This window comes from Dipodomys ordii, unplaced genomic scaffold, assembly GCF_000151885.1.
Source record: "Dipodomys ordii isolate 6190 unplaced genomic scaffold, Dord_2.0 Scaffold134, whole genome shotgun sequence".
Lineage (NCBI taxonomy): Eukaryota > Metazoa > Chordata > Mammalia > Rodentia > Heteromyidae > Dipodomys > Dipodomys ordii.
Window position 1 is genome coordinate 2,665,015 of NW_012267350.1, and position 6,031 is coordinate 2,671,045.

The following is a 6,031-nucleotide window of genomic DNA, read 5'->3' on the forward strand; positions in this document are numbered from 1 at the left end:
AAAGATAACAGTAATTCCCAGGGGATACTGCATATTCTAGTAAAGACTGTGCTTCTGGACAGAGAGAACTACTCTGGGAATTGGCTTTTAGTTCCCATCTCTTACCCCCCCCCACTACAATTTCTTTTTGGTTTCTTTTGAGATTCAGGTATTCCCCCCATGTTCACATCCTCTCCCCATTGGCTCTGAATGCTGTTTGGGTTTGCAACAATTCCATGTGAGTGGGAAAGATGTGGAGCCCCATGCAAGAGTGTGTCAGGCTGATACTGTTTGGTGCATATTAGCGAAGAATTGGTTTTGAAACATAGGAAAATCCAACTCTTCCTGGGACATCTGGGTCCTCCCCCCCTTCTTTGTCTTGTCATTTTGGTCTAAAGTTGTCTCTGCCACTAAAAGTTACCGATTTCAGATTCTGGACATCAAGCATATGGATATGTTTAGCAAAGTTTATTCATAGACAGCTAACTGGCATCATAATAACTAACAAATGAATTCTTTCATGGGATTCAAGCTCTTGACAGCTCTAATTATTAATTCACAAATGACGTGGGGAAGTAAAGAAGGCATAAAGAATGTGTCACCTGAATGCTCTTGCAGATAAATTATGGTCAAATTTTTGTAAAGGAACAGACTTGCAAAGACTTGCACAGATACGGATCCTGCACTGACTTTGGAAAAGGCATCTATGAACTAGGGCCATGAAGAATGCCCTGTACTCATGCATGCACATTAGACAACCAAGTATAAGTCTATTTGTGGATGTGCTATAGCTTTAGCCATGTCTCAGGCATCATTTTCTAATATCCGCTCATTCATGTGAGGTTTGTTACCACAATGGTGGCCTGGCTCATCTTCTGAGCATTTGGTTCCAATATATTTTGGTCCTTGATGCTCAAATTTGGAGTTATTCCCATGTTCAAAATAAAAAAAAAGTATCTTTACAGTTTTGGCTGTGTTAGTGTTTCCCCCTCTTCCTCTCTCCTCCCTTCCCTCTCCCCCCTCCTGCTCCTCTTCCTGCTCTTCCTCCTGCTCCTCCTCCTCCTCCTCTTCCTGCTCCTCCTCCTCTTCCTCCTCTTCCTCCTCCTCCATCTTAATGCAGTGTGGACTGTAAGATCTATGTAGCTGGTGCTTGGACGTTTACGATATGAAAGAGGTAGATAAGCTTCCACAATGCACAGTGGGACATTTTTATGAAGCTGATATATTAATGGGGTTGGGAGGCTCTGAAATTTGGCTGTTTCAAATTTTAGTGTAAAGTCTAATATATTCTGGCTTCCTTAGATGCTAGAAAAGTTGCCTTTCTTTTAATGTTAACTTTAACCAGAAGAGAGTAATCAAAGTCTGAAGAACCAGCATCATAGAGTTCACAATGACTTGTGTGTCATCAATAGTCCAGTGCTCTAGGTCCAACATATTCCTGACACTAGCCTACTGCTATGCTCACTATAGGCATCTCCATACCAAACCTCGACTTGGAAACTCAGTTTCCAGGGCAACCTTGATACCATGCTGTCCTGAATAACCAGAGAAGACACTGTCCCCACTGTTAGCCCAGTCAACCTGTGAATTGTTTTTTCCCTGTAGCGATGATGGTTTTGCACACTCATTGGTCCCACTTCCACAGTTTTTAGAATGCCAGCAGGGTTAAATTTGTACTTGTGGCTTTGAAACAAAACCTTGACCTTGATTTTAACCTTCATGGTGATAGAACCAACCAGCCCATTAAACTGGAGATTTACCCTCTTCTGAAAACAACTAAGAAATAGCTATTTAGACCATTTTATGAAATGAAATTTTGTCATAAAGAACTAAATTTAGTACAGAAAATTAAACGGTTATACTTCTCTTGTTTCATTTTGGGAGTTTCCCTAAGTAGCTCAGACTGACCTCAAATTCACTATCTTCCATTATCGTCTCCTAAATGCAGGGATTCCTCCATGCTAGGCTAACTGGTTACAATTCCTAACTGATAACAAAAGTACTAATGGTTTCTCATGAGTATTCTTTCATGTTGCTGATTTAAGGCTGTTAAGCCTTAAAATGTCTCAACTTTGAAATCTCACTTTGTTTTCAGAATCTGTAACATATCCTCCCAAACACCAATTTTCTTTCCTTCCTATGAATTTGTTACTGGAGGGAGAATTATATGACTCATGACTTCCAAATTATCTAGAAGCCATAGAAAATGTCCCCATCAAATCCTATTACATGGTCTTTTGTCAAAGTTCCCCTCCCATGGAAATGAACAAGAACATTAGAGAGTGTAGGACAGTGGGAGTGGAAAGACAATTAGAAAGCACTCAGCTTCTTCCTTTCCTATGAATGAATCCTGCAGAAATCCAGGAACTAGCGAAAGTCACACATTTAATTTTAGATTTGGAAGTATGGTCTAAACTTTCTGATCTCCATAGCCATGGGTCCTTTGGGGCTCTTGCTGAACAGGGAGAATGAGCTGGAAAAGAGTTTAGGGAGATAAGTCAAAGCTGAAAAGAAAAGGAAAAAAAGAGTTATATATTCCCCCAAAGACCCTCAAAATAGCCCTGGGAACTCAGAAAATTGAGACATTATTGGATATTAAGTTACGATGGAATTTGTATTATATCTTTTTAAAAATTAAGCATATTTAGCCTTATTTTAGTGTTTACCCCTAAGGATGGAGAAAGAAGCAAATGAAAACATTGATCAGTTACAAATACTATTCCTGGAATGCCTAAGGAATGTTCTCTAGTCTTTCTCATTTAGTCTGCATGAAAAAAGGAGAAATTGAGATGTTATAATCTTTGTAGCTGACATCTTTGAAATCTACATAATAATTCATAAGGGTAGAGAAACATTTAATAATAATGAGTTGCTATTGCAGTGGAAGATAAAGGGTTCACTTTTAAATCCTGGTTTTTTGACATTCGGGCTTGTTAGAACAATTCTTTGAATAAACTCCTGAATTGTTTTTACAAAAGCTTAGAATGAAGGACAAATCAACTCTTCTTGCTTCTGAGGAAATAATGGTTAAATTTCTTTTCAACTGGTTTTTGCTAATCACCCCTAAAACATTATTTTGTCTTAGACAGAGCAGTTTCATGCACATCTGAGTAAGTGGAGTTCTTCATCTCATGATCTTGGAGAAATTAAGATCTGAAATTACTTTCAGTTAAATCCTTGAGTCTTGTTGAAACACATAGAAGGCCAAATGTGTGGGGGTAGAATGTAGTAGTGGGAGTCCTTCACCAGAAAGCTTACATCAGAAAAGAAATCCACATTCTGCTGACTCTTTAGGACTTCCTGATACTTCAGGAGCTACAACTTTAGAGAAGCTTGGAGCTGAGAAGATTTTGCCTTTGGCTGTGTGGTTATACCCTCAGGAAGAATGTTTTACTCAGTAATGACTATTTTCATGAACAAGCAAGTACCCAGCCTGGCTTGCTGAAAAAGTTCAGCATTTCATGAGAAAAGGATATCTATCACATGCCAACAAATCAAGGTTAGAGAGCTCTTGCTTCCTCTAAGTGTGCACTATATTAATAAAATGTTTTGGTCTATTCTACCATAAGATGATGACAGTATGGATCTTTTCTTTGAAGTCCATGGTAAATGTGATTTGCAATATCCTATCTCACTGTGCCAGATGTGGTGGTATATTCCTGTAATCTTTTTTTTTAGTTTTTCAATTTTTATTGAAAAGGTGATGAGCAGGGGGATTACAGTTACACATTAGGCAATAAGTACATTTGTTTTTAATTATTCTTACCACATCCCTCATTATCTCCTGCTTACCCCTCCCTACTACCCTCCCCTGCAGTTTGCAATGTTCATATCCAACATTGTATCAAATGAGTATCAATGTTGCTTTGGTTCATCCTTTGTCCTTCTGTTTCTGTGATTCCCTTTCACTTCCACACATTATATGCTAAAAACGAGGTACAAAAACCAGAGAAATGAAAAAAATAGAAAAGAACACACTACATACGGGGCCTAATAAGAACCTCTTGTTTCCATATATTGGAGTTCATGTTGATACGCTTCATTACATATGGTCCTTTGCACTAATATGCCTATAATCTTAACTACTTGGGATACAGAAATGAGGAGGATCCCAGTTCAAAGCCAACTCTGGGCAAAAAGTTAATGAGACCTCATTTGAACAAATGAGCAGTCAGCTTAACAGCAGTTATCCCAGCTACTCAAGAGGTATAGACAGAAGGATCATGGTTGCCAAAGCAAAATATATGAGAACTTATCTGAAAAATAACCCAAGCAAAAAAGAGCTAGGCACATGGCTCCAGTGGTAGAGCATCTGCCTAGCAAATGTGAGATCCTGAGTTGAAACTTCAGCACTTTCAAAAGAAAAATGAAAAAAAGACTCTCTGACTAAGGCCATTCTGTGCTCTCACACACCAATGCCATCTTCTCTTGTGGTAAACAGAACATTTTCAATTGGACAATGATGGTGGACATAGAAATGCATCAGCAGGTTCTGCTTTAAGGAAAAGTTTGCTGCCTCATCCATGCATCTCTTCAAGAATTGACTCAGCTTCAGAAAGTCATCTTGACCAATGAAGTGACAACTGTAACCCTTGAGTGTAATATCTGGATCTCTTGGCCTAGTGGAGTGACTCTGATGAAAGATCCTTGATCCAAATCTATGTTTGGGGTCTCCTTTCTACCTACCCTTACTTCTCTCTGTGGCCTTCCGTGAGTGCTGATCCCTCATAAATACTCATCACTACAAACCCATCAGTAACTCTTTGGCCTATAAAAAGGGAATGAATATGTTCTTTTTCTTTTTCAGTCCTGGGGCTTGAACTCAGCACCTGGGCACTGTCCCTGAGCTCTTTTACTCAAAGCTAGTGCTCTACCACTTTAAGCCACAGCACCACTTCTGAATGTATTATTTTTAGAGCTAAGCTAGTTAGTCTCCTTGGCTGACCCATATTGAAGGAATCAAATCAATATTTCAGTGTCCTTAAATACAAAGTTTAACAATATGTGCCAATGCCTATTAAGTGTCAGTGAGAATTCTAAACACTGGAGAAAAAGATGAGTCGGATGTACACAAATGAGAGAGGGGAGAGATAACATGTGCCACTGACATTTAGAAGTAACCCACAAACAAGTCATCTGTGGTGCTTCAGTTTAACACAGCCATTTCCATATGAAGAAATAAGACTTTCTATAACATTAGCATTTGTACAGAACTGGCATAGTCAGTTCTCAGAATATCCTTATAGTGTAAATTATTATAAAAGTTTTTTTAATTTTATTTTATCATAAAGCTTCTGTACAGAGGGGTTACACAGTTACATGAGTTAGGCAATGAGTACATTTCTTCTTGAACATTATTACCCCTTCTTTGTTTTCCTCCTACTATCCCTTTCTTCCTCCATCTCCCTCACTCCTGCCCCCCCCCGAAGTTGTAAAGTTCTTTTCCAACATATTGTCTAGTGAGTATCATTGTTGCAATGGGTCATCCTGTGTCCTTGTTTCAGCATTTTGTTGTTCCCTTTCCCCTCCCCAAATTAGATAAATAACTAAATAAATATGATGCAGGGGTACCAAAATAAAATACAGTGATAACAAGGGATATACCATAGCAGGAAGAACATACAAAAGAAACAAAGACATCACATAGTACATTAAAACAACAACAATAAAGAAAAGCCTCTTGTGTCCTTATCTTGGAGTTCATTTCTTTTTTTTTTTTTTTTTTGGTTGGTTGTGGGGCTTGAACTCTGGGCTTGGGCGCTGTCCCTACTCTCTTCAGCTCAAGGCAAGAGCTCTACCACTTGAGCCACAGCACCACTTCTGGTTTTCTATTGGTTTATTGGAGATAAGAGTCTCACAGACTTTCCTGCCCGGGCTGGCTTTGAACCACAATCCTCAGATCTCAGCCTCCTGAGTAGCTAGGATTACAGGAGTGAGCCACCAGCGCCCGGCTGGGGTTCATTTCTTTTAGCATCATCATTATAAAAGTTTTGTAGACAAGAAATTGGGGTCCATCTTTTGCCCTTAAAGTCCATGGTTTTTTTTTTGTTGT